Source organism: Chrysoperla carnea, chromosome 2, assembly GCF_905475395.1.
Source record: "Chrysoperla carnea chromosome 2, inChrCarn1.1, whole genome shotgun sequence".
Classification (NCBI taxonomy): Eukaryota; Metazoa; Arthropoda; class Insecta; order Neuroptera; family Chrysopidae; genus Chrysoperla; species Chrysoperla carnea.
Window position 1 is genome coordinate 74408235 of NC_058338.1, and position 19731 is coordinate 74427965.

Here is a 19731-nt window from a genome sequence, read left to right on the forward strand (position 1 = left end):
AGTTATCATGTTATCAAATAGCTGTTTAGGTTGGACGGTGTCGGGCTTACAAAGAAAGGACGTCTTCACAGCTTATTCTACGCCGTAGTTGGTTTTTTTTTTAAACGAATATCCTTACTGCATGTACACATTTGTTCATTTGTTGGATGAAGGTTTAACTAAAAAAGTGTGTCATTTCACCGTTTTTTTATGTCCGTAGCCAAGTGTGTTAGCTACTTAGCCGTTATATACTACAGGTACTATAGAAACTCGTTACTATTGTCCATAATACACTAAATGGCAATTATTTTATTATTCAAAAAGGTTCAGTATCCCGTACTGAAAGTAAATGCACAAAACCCTTACAGAAATAGGCGAGAGAAGTGCCTCCATTTAAAGGAAAACCGTTTTAGGCTACATCTCCATAACCGTGCACTTTAGACCAAAAATGGTCATAACTTTTATTGTAGATAATTAAATTGCCTACGTTTTAGCAAGATAATTTTTTTTGAGCCATGAGAGACACAAAAATTTATTATGTTAAAAATGCGTAAGAATAAGTTTTTAAAATTAACGCAATTAATACTAGCGGACACCCAGTATTAAGTGATGGTGTTTCGGGGCGGAATAAATGATGCTGTCGCTTACTTATGTCAAAACTCATACTCAACAAATACATTTATAACAATTATAATAATATAATGAATGCAAGGAAGTGCAATGGTATAATAAGTAGATGGCACTGAAGTACAAATATTATAATGACGTTGTCCTCACGTTTGTAGTTAATTGTTCTATACTTCTACAAGTATGTCTTTGTTCGAATATTGTTCGTTCGTTACAGAATGCTCCAACACAATTTTTAAATAGTTATGCCATGAAAGTAGATTATCATATTTCTTGTATTGAATCAGCTGCATTTCGAAAAAAAAGACCGAAAAAATTTCAGTTATAGACAAACTACTCTATAGTCGACAAACTCAACTCAACCAACTCTTAATTACAACCATAGTCCGGGTCAATAACTTTTCGATCTATTTTTCTGGGTCTATTTTTTGCCGATTGCCGTCCGTATTGACTACTAGAAATTTTTTTTTAGTTTCATTTCCACAGCTAAAGATTTTATTAAAAAGTAATATTTAAAATATTTTTGTATAATTAATCATTACCGCTCAAAAGATAATGTTGCTTTGTAATAATTACATTTTTTACAGATTGAAAATATTAAAAAGTTTCAAGAGAGTATCATTCAATCTCTTGAATATTTTTTGGAAAGGATTTCTATTTTGTTCTCCGCTCTCGACAATGTATTTGTCTCATTTTAATCGTATCTCGCAGCATACCTTCAAATAATATCCACCTTTTCGTAAAAGCATGAAATTGAAAAATCTAACTGGAAAATTGTCTTCGTTGGTTAAATGTCAACGTAAACATTTCTACAACAATCGATACAATCTGTTACTCTCTTTCCATTCCTGAGATGTATTTCAAATCTGTCATACAAGGTAGGCGCAAACTGCGAACACTGTTTAACTATCTAAATATACATAATAAATTATGGGATAAATTTCTACTTACGTATAAAGTCTTCATGAAAAAAATAGCTATTACTCACCTGAAACAAACAAAAAACAAAAAATTAATGAAAAATTCAAAGCTTATAAAATGGTTTAAAAATTTTTTTAGAATATTTTGAATTATTTTTTAACAATCAAGTTACATATCAAGTTATACCAGCAAAATACCATAAAAAGATAACGCAAGACATTTTGTATAAATTTGTGACACACTTAAACAGGGTCCCAAAAAAAAGTTACTCAAAAAAAATGAATATCAAAGTTGACTGAATATAGTGCAGACAGTAATTGATATCAAAAATCTAGCTTTTTCTGCATTTTTTCATTCAATTTGAACAAAAATAATCTTTACAGAACAAAAAATCCACTTTTGGTTGTAAATTTTGTTCTAAAAGTGCTTAGATTCCGTCAAAACAATTTCACAAAATATAAATTTTGATACAAAAAAAAAAAAACAATTTGGGATAAAAATTTGCAGTCCGTTTTTGCCTAAAATGCACAGTTTGCGGAAAAATATTTCGAAAAAAAATGTTACTTCTGAATCAACTTTCTAATTCAAAATGTTTATCATATATTACCAGTTATGGAGTAGACTGAGCTTTTCATTGAGCCAACAACATAGGTCAAATTTAATTCCTGCGTAAGATGTGCGCCTACCTACACTCAATATTTGTTGTTGGAATTTTGTACTTTGTGCGTATTTATCAATAGCATTCTGTATGAAAAATGAAGCTCTATACTTTTTTGGCATTGGGTTTGAGAACTGTTTCTCCGAATTGATTTCTTTATAATACTGCTCACAATGGAAAATATCTACAATTTAAAAAGAAAAGTTTGTTTGCAAGGGCTATCATCATAAAAATAATTCGTAAACCAGAGATAGCGTGTAGTTACGTAAAATAAGATAATTTTTGAAAAGTAGGACACCCAATACATTCAATACATAAAATGTATTTCAATTATTGATTTTAAAAGATAATATTTTTATTTTATATCATATCTACTCCCCCTGACACTGTTTTTATATCCCTCATAGGTTTATTTAGACTTACGTTATAAGAAGGGGGGTGTAGAAGAGCAAAAGGACTTGTTCAACCACGAACCCAACCCACATAAGAAGGACATAGATATTATTATGATGATATTTATTATATAAGTAAATAAAACAGTATGTATTTCCTTGTAGGAGTCAATAGATGTCTTGGGAATATTTACAAAGGTACATATCTCAACTTTGACAAAAGTAATCTTTTGTTTTCATTTATTTGTGTGTTTTTATATTATTTTTGTTGGTATTTGGTGGTTTTTCTTTTCTATTTTCTGTATTTTTCTTATGGGTTTCTCTATATTTCTTTTTCTGTTTTTTATTTAGTATTTATTTTCATAATTTTTGTTACGTTTCTTATTTGTTAAAATAAAGCCAAGATTTTTATTTTAAAATATTTATATTATTATTATTAAAATATGTTTCGACTAAAATTACAACGTTTCTAAAATTCAGAAAACACATGAAGTTTAAACATCTTTCTCCGATTGTTTAAAAATCGAAATTGATAAAGTCGTTAAACTTTTCTATCAAATTTCTAAATCCGCCACTGACAATAATGTAGTCATCATCATGTTGTATTAAATATTCGTAGTAATTACCCTGACTTAGTCTCCTCGAACAATTTTAATACTCGAAAAAAAATAAATATTGAATTCCTCAATAAGCAAAATGGACAGACACAACGATGGATACCAAAATACGTTTAATCAAAAAGTTATTATCACAGCTGCCAAAAAGCCTGAAAATTCTATTCAAAGATATTTATTAATTCGCTTTCATGTCAGACTGACACAATAGTTTGATGTATATAATTAAAATGCGCAACGTATAAAATTTTGAATTTTTTTTAAATAAAAAATATTTATGTATTTTATGATCATTTTTAAGCAAAAAAGTATTCTTGTGATTTCTTCTCTAGACGCTTAGTTTTAGAGATGAAAACTCTTGGAAATCTAAAATGCAATATTAAGGCACATTTCCACTGAGGCAACATGTAGCATGCAGCATTGAAGTATGCTATACATTGTCTTTCAATAGAGATAGAGGGAACACAAAACAAACAAAAAAAAAACAAAAAATGTCTCCTTGCTGCATATTACAAGTTGAACAGTGTCGTCGTCTATTCAACAGTGAACATATCGGTGCGGCTTGTAACATGCAACATATAATCTGGACAAATTTAATTAAATTTTGTACTCTGTTGTCGCAAGCCTACAATAACCAACACTTGACAACAAATTACAAGCGACATGTCGCCCAGTGTTCCCTCAGTGGAATTGCGCCTTTAGATTTAAAGAAAAATGTGTCATTTTTTAATATTCGCGAGAATTTTCTTAGCCTACGCAGCTCCTGCGCTACGAATTTTTTTCATAATGGATTCAAGAAAAAAAGAAAACTTTGATGAGGAGTATCTTCCTATTAATATAAATATCTCATATTTGGAGATAATTTTTTAAAGGTGCATTTTTTCGTTATCGAAAGTAAAAGAAAATAGTAGATTGTTTTGACCAAACCAAGTGTAGATGGTAATCCTGGCTGCGCTCATGAGTCTTAATATGACCGACGTTGATAAAGTAAGGTGTATTTTTTTAAAACAATAAATCATACTTTTATCAATAAATATAACAAATAATAACACAGTAAATTCATTTTTTGATAATAATAGTAATAGCATGATGAATGTTTAAATAACCAAATAAATCCAAAGGTTTGTGTTTATCATTATAAATATAAACAAAAGTTAACCCGAAAAGAACCACCCCGACCCGAGTCCGACACACAACCGTATTCGTATTTAATTTTAAAAATAAATAATAAAATATCATGCAATAATTCAAAATTGTAGACATCCTGTGTGTTACCAGTTCAACATACAACATACAAAACATACGAAATAAAAATATTTAAATTTTTTTTATCAAATACTAGTAATATTATTGTTGTGTTTGCATGTTTTATATTTTTAAATTATGAAAAATATGCGTATTTTACATAAAGAATATCTGTATATACATAATTCAGTTTTATGCTTTGTGCAACGTCGCAACATTGCAATTATTCAAAGACGTTGGGCAAAACCTTAAATTCAAAATCACAGTTTTGAACATAATTTCAACAAATGTTCTTACGTTTTATAAAAAACGAGGAACAGTTTTGTAATAAAATACTATGATCAATTAAAATTCATGAACACAGAAATTTAATGTTGATAAATTATTATCAAAGTACCATCCTATTTAATAATTCGAAAATGTGCCGAAAGAAGAGAACAATTTGTCTCAAATCTTCTTTGTAACTTCTTAGGTTTTCTAAAATAAAAAGGTATTCTAAAATGTTGAGTACTTTTGTTTATGCAGTGTTCAATGTTCAAACATTACCTTCTCTTGCATTTAAATGCTCTCTTTCTAAACTGTTTTCGGTGGGATAGATAAATTTGACCGTTAGGGATGAACGAGCACCAAGGCAATTTTAAGTAAAAAGCTTGATTTTTTTATATGATGTTGTATTAAGGCTAAATCAAGTTTTAAGTGAAGGGAGGTTGCCCGATTATTTAAATAAGTAAATGACTTCAAAAGTAGGCATATTCAACATTGGTCTTATGGTAAAACAGTTTAAAATTAATTTAAAATGATAAAGTTAAATTAAGATGGTAAACGATTGGAAATTTAAAAAACATTTTCAAAGTAAAGCTTAAACCTTAATAGGAAAATCATTAAAAAAAAAAACTATTGTGCTCGATTAATTAAGGATGTATGAGCACGGTAATGGGGACACAATCTTAAAAAGCATAAGAGTTCAAAATATTATGTTTGGTTTGAATGGCCCATGAACCATTTCTAGCAAAATTGAGAAAACTAATTTTTTGTTTGTTTGCAAGTGTGAATTTTTAAAAGCCACAATTTGAATCATTTTTAAAGCTATAGGACTGTAGAAAAGAGACCCATAAAAACTCATGAACACAGGCTTTTATTGTGAATAAATTATCTATGAAACATACAGATTAATACTTCGGGAAAGTACGGCAAAACGGTAGCAATTTCTGAGGAAAAATTGATTGCATACTTGAAAAATCTCTTATTACTTATTTTCCACATATCCAGATATCCAGAATACACCCGGTATTGAATATAGTACATGGTTCATAATATCATATTTATTCTTTATATGTTTGTTTAAATTTGATTTGGATACACAAGAAAAAAGGGTTTCACGTGTACACATGAAACCATTTCCCATTTGTTTCACTTAATCGAAATATAAAATCACAGTTAATAGAGCTATAATTTATAAAACAATAAAAATTTTCAATTACAATAAATAGTACTATAATTATTATTATTAACAAATAGTAGGGACTAACTGAAATAAAAACATTCGTTTTTCAAAAACCAGCAGTATATTTCTTTCTCATTTTAAATATCTTGATCAGGTCAATAAGAATTTATGTTATAAAGGGTCGAATTTCATAATTGTAAATATCAAAATGGCGAAAGTGAAAGAAAAAATTTAAAAAGATACTTCTTTAATATCCACTCAAATCACATACTAATTTTCGACAAGTAGTAGTGGTACGCCTTAACAAGTAAAATTTACAAAATTTTAAAAACCCCAGAAAATTTTTTCGCGAACTCTAAACTTGCGTTTGAAACATAGCTAAGAACACTCTCCATTAAATTACCTTTCAAATGAAACAAAAAAATCAAAATCAGTTCATCCGTTTTTGTCCTAGAACACGGATTTTCGAAGTTTTGCTTTTTTTTATGTTTGAAGAATTTATGCTTGCTTAATTTGGACGCACTATAAAGAAGCATAAATTCTTCAAACATAAAAAAAAAGCAAAACTTCGAAAATCCGTGTTCTAGGAGATATGACACAAATTTAAAACGTACAACTGTCCTTTTATTGATTCTTCCGATAATTTTATTTTCGGTGTACATAGCTTTAAAAACATTGGTCCCCTACATAAAGATAATCAAATTTATTGTTTGCAAATGAAATGCATTCGAAAATTTAATCTAACTAAAATGAATGTAAGTGGTCTTTAAGATTTATAATAGACATTACTATGTAGTTCTAAATTCATTGAAAACAAATTCTGTAACATTTATTTTTCAAATAATAAATTTTAGATTTGTAACACTATTATCAATTGTCGAAAACATTATATTCCACATCTCATAACTACAGTTTATTTTATTTAAACGGAAAATATGTCTATTTTATACGAATTTTACGTTTTGTTTTTTGAAAATGTATGTTGATTAATATTAATAAACCAATTTGATATATAATAAATCAGTTAGTTTAGCTAACAAATAAAAAAATTTATTACCAACAGAAAACCGACTTCAAAAAAACTATTGCAAAACAAATTAATATGCACTAAAAAGTAAAAACATAATAGTGTAGGTATTCTTCTGAATAACAAACAATAATCAAAATATTTTCCAGTAAAATGAAATAAAAAATATTAGACTACTTAAAAGTCAATCAAATTATTACGATAATATAATGTAGTTACAATTATTGTTACTTTGGAGTCGGTGTAAGCCATGTTAATGTAGGAAACTGTTCCGTCACAGTTGTTTACTTTGGCTGCCACCTACTCCAAAAATACCAATAATAATTGTAGCTACATTATATTATCGTAATAATTTGATTCACTTTTAAGTAGTCTAATATTTTTTATTTCATTTTACAGGAGAACTCTAAAAATATTTTGATTATTGTTTGTTATTCAGAAGAATATCTACACAATTATTTTTTTACTTTTTAGTGCATATTAATATGTTTTGGAATAGGTTTTTTGAAGTCGTTTTTTTTTTTTGTAAAAAGTTTTTGTGTATTTTTATTTTTAGTGAATTTGAAGTATAAACTAATTTGTCACTAAAAAAAGAATCATCGAAATAGGTTGGCGTGATATTGAGTTATTCGTCCATTTGTCGCTCCTTAATGCAAATTTAAGACTTATATGGTTTTCTCATGGAATGCCATTGTCTGAACTGGACCAAATTGAAATGGGACCACACGGGAAGCATCAGGTTTCAAATAGAAAAAAAATAATCAAAATCTTTTTTGTTTGAAGTCGGTTAAAAATATCATCAATTGTCTCATTAATACACCAATTTGATTCATTCAAGCTTGCAAGTTCTTCGAAATAAAAACATTCAAATTTTTTACCTTAATTCTTTTACATTAAATTTAATACGAAATTTAAAAAGACTTTCTCTACGAAAACTTCTGATTAACAATCCATCTCACCCTAAAATATATCCAAATCTCTTTATCGTTACTATAAATGGTAATCGCAATTAGCAAATTGTTGAATTGTTTAGAGAGTTTTTGTTTAAAGGCAACCAACCCAACAGTTACAGTGAGTTGAAACCCCGTCCCCATTTACAGGTTAAATACCTGAATATTTTTCATAATTATCGATCATTCGCAGTAATTTCTACCATTTCAGGCAGACTTCTTTTGGTGCGTTATGAAAAATGATGAGATTGAATTTTTATGCTCGCACCTAGCGTGACACGAAAACTACATGTTGGATTTAGTTACAATTTTTTAACCCTATGAAGTTAGTCGATAAACGAAATGTCTCTCACAATAGATTTTCCTGATTTTCGCAATATAATCATTATTGGATGTTTACACTCTAAAAGGGGTAGCAATTTCCTTCGCCCTGTTTTCGCTACACTTGCAATATTGTGTTTACAATCCTGAAGATAAATATCTTGCGTTTGCACTTGCAAAGAGATGAGCGGTGTGGAAGGCCTTGTGCATTCCTTTACTCTCCAATCCGATGTTTCTATATTTTACGGTAAATTTTTTCTTTGATCCTATCCCTATATATTATAAATGTGAAAGTAAGCATGTTTGTTTGTTTGTTGGTTTGTTACGTTTTCACGCTAAAACTAGCAAAGGATGTTTAATGAAACTGTACAGCAATATAGCTGATATATCAGAATAACACATGAACTATAATTTATAAAGATATGTTTAAAAAAAAAAAATAATAATAATAAAATAGTAAATATAATATGACATTTACCATTTTTTAAATTTTTACAGTAATCTTTAATTTATGGTTTAAAATGATGATTATAGATGGAGCAGATCTATGATTATCATTTTGAACCATAAATTAAAGAATTTTGTAAAAATTTAAAATAGTAAATGCCAAACAAATCATGGCCAACTATTCTGATATACTCAATGAATTATGACTATTTTATATTTAAAAAAATTGAAAACTGTGTATATCAAGAGAGGGTGGAGCCTATAAAGCGGTGGTTTCTACTTTTAAGGCGGGTGGATGATTCATCACTTATATCATCGTCTTGTTTCAAGTAACATTCAATTACAAAATTTTCTAAATTGAATTAAATTGTTCGATGACACCACATTTTAATTTAAAATTGAATACATAATAATTATTTAACTATGAGAAAAATATATATTTAAAAACGTTTCCTTCGCAAAAACTAAGTACAGTAGCTAAAGATTATTATTTAAAAAAAAAAATTATTATTTTTAAATGAAGTATTTAATTTGTGTAATAAATAAAAAGAAAATTACTAACATAATAATGCATGCCATACCATTATGACACTTTAATTACTTGTAAGTTGTAAGTATGTATTATAACGACCCTAATAAGTCAAATTAATATCAAATTATCATACAAAAAAAAAAAACTTTTTATTAAAAGAAAACAAAACAGATTACATCACTTACCTATGCAAAAAATAAGTACACGAACATGTGAACTATTCTATAATTAATTTGATACGTCATCAGCTGTTTTTATTTTTCTTAGAAAACTGAAGAGATCCTAATATAAGTTTGTCAACAAACTGAATCATTTCCCAAAAATCCTCAAAAATTCCTCACTAGACGCTAGTTGTATAAAAAGGTACAAACAGTTTCTAATATTTATACCAATGGGGTGACGGTTAATCTGATAAGAGTCAGTACCTGGACGACCGATCTTTGCTCGGTAATTTTTGAGTTAAAAAGATACAAATTTTTTCACTAATATAAGAACCGTTTAAAATGTCAGGAAAAGTCGTATTTTGCAGTTTATGTTTCAGTTTTTACTGAAATCGCGGATAAAACGACGTTTTTTAAAAATGAAACCTAGCTAGATCGACTTTTCGTTCCAAATAGCCTCTGTATACTCAATTTCATGAAAATCGATGGAGAGCCATTTCCGAGATTGTTGATTGTTGTTAGAGAGCCATTTCCGAGATTGAAAACAAACCGGTATAAGATACCAACTTTAATTTTTCTTCATGGTATTTGTATTTTAAAACGATTCCCTTAAATAGCCACCTTTTAGACGCGCAACAAGACAATTTTAACGTTGAAATACACCATCCAATTACAATTTCATTTCACAAATCCACACCAAACTATAAAATTTTATGGATATTAACTTGTTTTATGAACATGTGGTTTGAGTAATTTTTTTGTACATTTAAACCTCAAACGCGGCAATTTTTGCGTCCAAGCCTATTTATGATTTCATGAAAAAAATCTATGAAGCTATTTTGTAAAGAATAAGTAATCTTTCCATCGAAGCTGCCATTTAAAAATCAAAATTTTGACCATTTGAAATTTTTTGGATTTTTTCATTTTAGATAATCTAAACCCAGAGATATGGTTTTTACTGCCGAACACCATTTTTTGGAAGACTTTTAGGAAATCGCATACAGGAGGCAGTACCATATCGAACAACGGGAAAAACTCAGTATTTTGCATTTTTGTTTTGCAATGTTTCGGCTCATTATCAGGTTTTGAAAAAAAATCGTTCGCACTATCCGAAAGTACATGAGAAACCTGCAATAAAAATAAAGTTCAAGTCCGATGATTTGCCTGAACTGTACGATCTGTTTTTAAATTTTTCAGAGAAATTCGTTTCTTTCAAAATTGAGCTTATGTATTGGGCTAAAATTTATCACCCATTTTGTGATCATAGGTTACATCTTATCAGAGAAAGTTGAAAATATGAGGTTATAGCGGTTTGAGGTTATTTAACTGTGTTGAGGGTTCGATATCATGGTACAGTCAATCTGGCATTTTGACTGGAAAAAATTTCAATGGTTTGACTCAAAATTAGCTTCAACTTTTATTTAAACAATTTTTTTGTAAAACTTACCGTTTTTGAAATGCAGCTTGCTGAAGAGTACACATTGGACATTTTATGCCGTGCTGTGTTTGAGATTGTTGTAGAATTTAAAATTGAATTGATTGTTCGAAAATACTTTCAACTGCAGTAAATTATTTTGACAAATACTGAAATAAACAGTTAACAGCGTTACCAATGTATTATCAATTATTGTAAACTTTTTGTAAACATAAATTTAACAAAACATAGAAGTGAAAAATTGTTTACAATAACTTATATTGCAATTCAAAATTTTTTTATTTCATAATATTTTAATTTTGCAATTTTCATGAAATAAAAGAATAGAAAATGAACTTGATATCAAAATTGACAAAATGAACTTGATATCAAAAAACGTCTCGTGGCACTTGATGTGAAGAACGATTGTCTTGCTTTCATCCTTGAGTAATTTTTCGATTGTTAAATCACCTCTGATTGTGCTAACTCTTATTAATTTTTCAAGACTTTTTGAATCCACAATTCTTTTTTTATCCACTTCAACAGTTCTATTACACACGAAACAGATATTCATTTTTGGAGAGAAAAATTTTCAGACCTTTACTCTCCAAAACTCACATAGGAACTGAAAAATTTACTATTCATAGACAGTTAGGCAGATGTTAGAAACCGGTCCTTTGTTCGTACTATGCCGACTCGCCCGGCGAAAGTGACAAAAGAACCGTTAACTACGGTGCGTTGCATTTTTGGCCTATAGCTCGGAAACGGTAAGTTTTTCATAAAAATTGTTTGAATAAAAGTTGAAGCTAATTTTGAGTCAAATAACTTTCTTGTTTACACTTTTACAAAAAAAATCATTTTTTCTTAATGAAAATCGTGAATCACTTTTTTTGATAATTTAGCGCCACCTACTTTTTGTAATTTAACTCGTATGACGTTGCTTCAATGACATAAAATGTAGCCGACAATGTCCTCTACATTTTTTATTTGAAAAACTTTTCCCTTAAACCAATAGATTCCGAGAAAAACGCATTCCAAATTTTTTTTTCCCATTTTTTTGGATTTTCTCAAAAACAGCGGAACGAAAAATTCTCTTAATTTTTTTTAAAGTTATTTACATGCCCCCCTAACGATCTATAACCTCAGATTCACCATTGAAATTTTTTCCAGGTCCGGCCGCTTTTTCGTCTAGACTCTAGATTGACTGAATCATCAGGCAAGGTCGATGCAGAATATCATAATAAACAATTCTTTTTTTATTCGTCTAAATTCGATTAGTAGAAGCAGAGATATTCAAGAAAACGTCACCAAAGAAAACAATAGTGACATAAAACTGCGTGCAGAAATTCGCGCGTAGCGGTCCGAAACAGAAAAACTTCATTTCTGTAATTTTGACAACAAAAGAATCCTATTAGAGAAAAACTAGCCATTTGCAAATAAATAAGAATAAGAAAATTGAACTAATAAATTGGTTAATTGTATCGCGTACCATCAGAGAAAATTCTCCACCGTCATGCCACTGATTATAACTACGACTGTTAGCCGCGCGACATTTTAGATCATAGTTTTTATAATAAACTGATGATCATTATTATTTCAAATGATCGTTTGTAACTGCACAAAACAATAATATCAGAGAGCAAGCAGTGAGCAGAAGCAAGCATGTCATGATATAAAGGCGCCAGTTACCTTGGCGTGCTTACACTCACTCAAATGATAACTATTATAATATATAATTACACCCTACACGTCCGTCCATAATAAATGGACATTTGCAATATGAATCATTTATTATTATTATATGGAGAAAATGCATAACAAATTTTATTATTTAAATTATAGCGAAAATTATCATTAATACGTTACTTGGAATTATTTTTATTTTTATTTTACTTTTTTATACCATGTATACATGAAATATACATAGTATATAAAATTTAGTCTCAAGTTTGTAACGCTTAAAAATATTGATGCTGCTAACAAAATTTTATGTATGTATATAATTTTATGGTGTTCATAGAATCATCTAATTAGTCCATTTTCGGTTGTCTGCCTGTCCGTCCGTCCATCTGTCAACACAATAACTCAAAAACGAAAAAAGATATCAAGCTGAAATTTTTACAGCGCACTCAGGACGTAAAAATTGAGGTCAAGTTTGTAAATGAGCAACATAGATCAAATGGGTCTTGGGTCTGTAGGACCCATCTTGTAAGCCGTTAGAGATAGAACAAAAGTTTAAATGTTAAAAATTCCTTATAAAAAAATAAACAACTTTGGTTTGAAACATTTTTTTGTAAACATCACTGTACAATTTTACTCACGAGGGCACACATTAGATGCAAATTTTATAGTATGTATTATTATAGGATTATCAGTTTTGTATGTGTGACATGTATATGTGTGTAATGTGATAGAGTAATCAATACTGTCTATACATGGTATTTCAACAATTAACTCAGTCAATTGTTTCTTTTCATTTGTTTTTAATATTATTTCCAGTCAATTTTATTTGGTTTATGTGTTTCTATTTCTATTCGTAATGGAACGAATATTCAATTTGCCATATTCGCGCTTACAAAAAACCATTAATATTTTCTAACCCCCGAACCAAAAAAAGTGGTTTTATAAGTTTGACCGCTATATATGTCTGTCTGTGACATCGTAGCACCTAAACGTATGAACCGATTGTGATTTTTTTTTTGTATCGTTTGAAAGGTAATTTAATGGAGAGTGTTTTTAGCTATGTTGCGTTTCAAGTGCGCCTTTAGGGTTCCGTACCTGGAAAAATTAAAAACTAGGCCATGATCCTCAAAATTAGTTCAGTTTGTTATTATAAAGGTAAATGTAAGGAGGTTTGTTTGTTTGTTTGTTACGCTTTCACGCAAAAACTAGCGAATGGTTTTTAATGAAACTATACAGCAATATAGCTCATACATCAGAATACCACATGAGCTATAAATTAAAAAGATACAGATACTAAAAGAAATTTTTTTTTTAAATAAATTTAATCTAACATTTACTATTTTTAATTTTTACAGAAATTTTAAATTTCAAAATGATGATCGCAGATGGAGCAGAGTTATGTCGCAATTCATGGCTACATTTTCTGATATACTCAGTGAATTATGACTACTTTACAATTTAAAAAATTGAAAACTGTGCATATCTTTTAGCTGCGTAAAATAATCCCTTCAAGTGTTATGGAACGTTGATAAGTGAGATCAAAAGAGGTAGAGGCTATAAAGCGGTGGTTTTAAAGCTAGTTAAAAATATTTTCTCCGTCATTACATCATTTTAATCCATATGTTTTACCTGCTGAAGAGTTACGAAATGAATAAGAGTTGAAATGAGTAAGTACTGATAGAAACTAATATAGTTCTACAAACTACTTTTTACGTAGTGGATCTTCTTTCAGTTGGTTATAAACACCTTGTTTAAATGTAGTATTATATTATGCTAAAAGATTTATATAGAATACATTATGAGTGACTGCAAAACAGGCAATGCAATGCAATAGTTTTTAGACTATAGACTAAAAATGTTCGCGTGTTCATTTATGCAACACAAAAATTGCTCTTTTTCAAGCTATTCAATATTAAATATATTTATATCTTTATAGTAGCGTAATATGTGGTACCTCGGTTATTTTATACCTTGAATTATTCTTAGTTTAAGACGTGATACGCTGTTCTGTAGAGTAAACTCTAAAGATTACAAAAGAATACAATACTTGAGAGTTATCTTAGGTACACTTGAGTATGAAACATGGTATACCATGACCTTATACCATAAATCACAAAGGACAGCTGGCTATATCGTAACGTCACTAAAATTGTATCACTTCATTTACCATAAACTAGGCGATTAATTATTCACTCGCAATGAACTCTTGCGATTAATTATGCACTCTGCTCTAGAAATAAATATATTATGAGGTATAAACAGAGACCATTTTGACCATGGAGGCTAGGTTATGATTGTATTTGATTGACAATTTTGATTATCACTCTTCTTGCTATAAAACAGTTTTAAGCAAGAAAGTTAATGAAGTGGTCACACAATTTTGCAAACAATTTTATCGCATTTGGCGTATTTCCAGGGGCCGACACTTTCAAAAATTTATATTAATACAATGTGGTCTCATTCATTATGGCTTCAGGCAACTGATGCATGCTGCGTCAAAGCCGGCTATTTGGGGTCAAGATTCTGTTTATTCCTGGTTAAAATCTATTCAGCCATGGATGTAATGCGCTTTTTACAAAGCAACCTAGCACTGTTGGATAGAAAATAAAATAACCATTCATTTCATAAAAACAAGTTCTGTTTACCCGTTATTTACACCTTTTTGTCGGTTTGTACCTGAGAACTTCATAGTTGTGCTTAAGAGAAAGTATGCAAGCTACATTTTTCCAATTCCTCGTGTAAAGTTTCAACTGATTTCGATTTTCACAAATAAAAAATACGAAAAGTTAATCAAAAATGTTAATAAAAGTAAATGCTATTTACTAGTAGTAGCCCGTGTTTTAGCTAGACAGCCCATTTATCAATCCAATCCAAATATCAAATAAGGGTATTTATCGTATAGTACAGCGTTCGTTGCAATAGGTTGTAGTACTATTTTCGGGCTGGCTGAGTTCATTAGGATTCTCCGAGAACTACGACCTTTTATACATTGATGTTTTTGGTGGAATATCTTGTATCGGATCTTCACTATAAGTTTTGATCGCAGGTACAACATTTTCCCGTATATATGTAGTTATGTTATGTTTAACATACCTAATTCTTTTTCTTTAACTAAACCATTTTATATATTAAAAAATTCATGCAACCAAGACATTACTTACATACAGTTTAGTTACGACGATGCATACCAGCAAACATACAAACATTGTTATGGGTGGCGTTGGTTTTCTATGTTTTCTGAGTAGTGTTCGGTGTGTTTGCTAGCTGTTCTTCACAAAATACTACATAGATAGTTTGGTTATTGTTATTATACCTACAGTAGCAGAACAGTATTATATTGAAATACTAAAGCGATATAATTTATTTATATGGTGGCTTTTGTTTTGTTTTGTTACACCGCAAAGTGTCTGATTTATATTTTATTATTCATCACTAGGTAAATGGCCAATATGCCATACTAAAAGTTCAAATATCTATATTAACTTCCCAGCATAGGGAAGCTCTTGGTGTCGAATTTGAAATTCAGATTAAAATTTTTAACATACTTTTCATTATTCAAGAGAGTGGAATAAATACAAACATTGAGATTTATCAGGAGTCGAAACCGGGTCTCTTGGATTCATACCAAGCGTCTTTATCACGCCAATTATAATCGAAAGACTATGAAGTTTAAACTTTGAACACCAAATTTAGTAAACAAACATAAAAAATAAATGAATAAGTTAATTTTAACAAACAAAACAAAAAAAATTACACTGTGTTCCCAAAGTACATAGGACCCTGTTGGTTAAGGCGCTTGGCAAGAATTGAAGAGACCCAGGATCCTGGTATATGTGTATTTTACTATATATATTATGTATATATGAAATATATCAAGGTATAGGTACTTATATGTAAAAAATATATCAAAGTTTAGTCCCAAATTTTGGTATAGGTGTTTATAAAATAACCTAAAAAGTGTATTTCCCGTTGTCCGTCTGTCTGTGGACTCAATAAGTCAAAAACAAAAAGGGATATCTGGAAATTTTTATAGCGTACGCAGGACCTAAAAAGTGATGCTAATTTCGTAAATAAGCAATATAGATCAATTGTTTAATTTTCACTTGTTTTCAATTCTCTTTAATTATAAGATTCAACAAGCGCGTATTTGCCTTTATAGCTTGCGCCACAGTATCACCAAAATCATCACTTGTAATCAAAAGACTTTGACGTTTAAAACATATTTGCAAAATTTAGTAAATAAACAAAAAAAATTTGCGTTTCATGGCTAGGACAATATATAGACACCATTTTTAGATTAATGTCTATGTGTACGCATGTCTGTGTGTGTGTTCCAAGGACATTTATTCGTTCACGATTTCTCGTGAATGAAACGTCATAGAGATCTCGGATTAGCGTCAATCGTTGCGTAATAACACCAAGATATGCTGAATACTGTCATAGTTGTGGAAAATTTTATTACAGATAATTTTACTGCAAAACTAATATTTTCTTTTTGCGTAACATGAAAAAGTTTGATATATTTGCAATTATGTAAAATTATCAAGAAGATAAGAGTATGAACTTTAAAAACGTTTGAAGCATACAGCCGGAATTTAACGTATCAATTTACTAGCCTTATCATGTACAAAATTATCCCTTATATAATTTATCAAAATTCCATTTTGCAGTTTTTTTTTTCAAAGAAAAATTTTTAATTATTAAAATTCAAAAATTATACATTCCTTTTTAAAAAAATATTTATTTCGATGAAAACTCTATTTATATTCTTATCTAATGAAAATTTAATGATGATTCTCTGAACGATAATGTATTTGTAGAAAATGAAATAATAATTATTATAAAAACGTTGTATCATATTTTCTTTTCCAAAAATTTCATTCGTTATTTATATTAAACGGAATCATTCTTTTTATTATAAAAAAAACTTGAAGAAGTAATCAGGGAAATATGAGAAAATTGAACGAGGTCCAATTATTTTGATAGAATCTGCAATACGTTATTATATCTGAAAGTTCTTGGATATACGGTTTAAGCAGAAAATTTGAAAAGAAAATAGAAAGCTTGAAAAACGAATCATATTTTGACTTATAAAGACCTATAAACAAACATAGAGCTATGAAGAAAGAGAACGCAAGGTAGTAAGTCACTGAAATATAGAGATACTGGAACGCTCTCTAGCTCGCTAGGAGCGAGGAGACAGAGAAAGGAAATGACGGGTATACATGTCTTTCTCGTATGTATGTATGTCACATGCTTTCTTTATCAATGCGCATGAGCAGAAGAGTTAGAAAGAAACATGTATACCCGCCCGAATCATGCTGCACCGTCCTCGCTTACCACTCGTAGGGCGCTATAGGCAGTGAGCGTTCCAGTATCTCTATATTTCAGTGTAGTAAGTGGATGCGATATGCTAAGCAAGAAAGAAGACTGTCAGTAAGTTCCCCTGTGTCCTCGTCTAATACATATACTTATACTTACTAATACATATAATAAATACATATGTATACTCTATGTAAAAAAAAAAAAGCTCGTTATAAAACATTCTAAGTGTTACTATTATAACATAACATATGATGAGTACGCTTAGAATGTTTTAACTGTGGCAGTTTTTTTGGAATTAAGTATACATATGATTATGACAAGGACACAGGGGAACTCAATGATACTCTTCTGTCTCATTCATCACATCGCATCCACTTACAGGCTAGCAGATCCCTCCCGTTCTCTATGAATAATATTCTATGCCTACAAATCAGTATAGGTATTGATCAACATTCCCATCAAAGCGGGGAAAATAATTGTTTTGATTTAATCTTAACATTTTTTATAATATCTTTGAAAATTTAAATTTGTCTCATCTATAGACGCTTTCATTAAAGTAGGAATAAAGAAGATCCGTTAAGGGTAATGTTTATTTAAGGAGACAAAAATATACATTTTTGTCCAACAATACCAAACCAAACATGCAACCCAACGCATATACGCTCTTTAAACGAAAGTAATAATTAATCAATGGCTTTGCAAAAAATTTGACACTATGTTTGGCATTATTTGTCATTTTTAAGACATTTGCATAGGAAAATAATATCCTTCTATCAACATTATAAATTGGTGCTATAGTGATTTTTTTCACCTTTATTTTCCTGTTTCAAGCAAGACCAGACGTTAACGATGAAGAAAGAAGAATAAATACCTTTTCATTATAATTCTAGACAATATAGTTTGTCCATAACAATAATTTTATTGAAAAGACAATGAACTTTTATTATTATTTTTGTTTAACCATTAAAAGAAGTTTTCTTTCAAAGCTTTATTGAAAAATTTTATAAAAACTTTTCAAAATTATTACGGTAATTCAAAATCATAACCAAGGATGTTTCTAAAAATAAACTGTAAGTACTAAAAAGAAAATTATTACCTCTTTTTTTTCAGAATAACTGAAAATGACAGTGTGGGATTTTAAAAATAATTTATTTTTACCCTGAAGGCTGTACCTGTAAGTACAAAATATTCATTTGAAATTATAGTCTAGACTTTACAGATAGCTTCTTACAAACGAAAACAGGAAAAACATAAAACAACAGCTAAAAATCAATTGTTTAAATACTGTATTTACTTAATATCAATATTTAAGGTCTTGTAGTTGAAAGTGATGGAAGAACGAATGAAAGCATATTTTATAAGATTATATGTGATATACATTAAATTTCACTTTGGTTGGCTTATTAAAAAAAGAAAATCAAGAGTAAACATAAGAAAAATTCATAAAGGTTTCATAGTAACTTTGTCAAATTTGCGGAAGTTTTAATACAGTAAAATTTCTTGAAAACAATCCAACAATTTGGTAAAGAAAAACAATGAAAAAACATTCAGGCCAATTAAATTAAAAACTCAACCGTGCAGACAATATATTAGACATTTTAAAATTTCAAATTCATTAAAAATTTAAAAATGTAAATGCCATTAACTTTTGAACAAGCCAATATTTTTAGATATGATTACCAATTATCAATTGGGCACATGTTCAAATCAATTGTCTTAGAAAGTATCTCTACAACGAATTTTCATTTTTATAAACGAATTTTTGTTTTTATTTTATCACGTATCTTTTTAACTGGGAAAACCGTTTAGTTTGACTTGTAATTTACAGTTTGTTTTGAATTTTATCCCTACATATTTTTATCTATGGTTTTCTATTAGGTAAATACTAGGGTAATTGTCAACAAAGTCAGCCATAGTTACATACCCCCCCCCCTTCTATTCATTTACCCCATACCATCTTATGACAATCTAAGTATTCTTAAAATAGAATG

At 29.2% G+C, this 19731-nt stretch overlaps 1 protein-coding gene and 1 long non-coding RNA gene across 2 annotated transcripts in view; one reads left to right on the forward strand and one right to left on the reverse strand.

Annotated features, from left to right (window-relative positions):
* Positions 1 to 19731, reverse strand: part of LOC123293593 (serine/threonine-protein kinase minibrain) — a 619645-nt gene that overhangs the window by 371254 nt on the left and 228660 nt on the right. The gene's annotated exons all lie outside the window — the stretch shown is intronic.
* On the forward strand, positions 1820 to 17785 carry LOC123293594. The gene is made up of 3 exons (XR_006535024.1): positions 1820 to 1831; positions 10985 to 10986; positions 17695 to 17785. It is a non-coding gene; the product is annotated as an uncharacterized LOC123293594 (long non-coding RNA).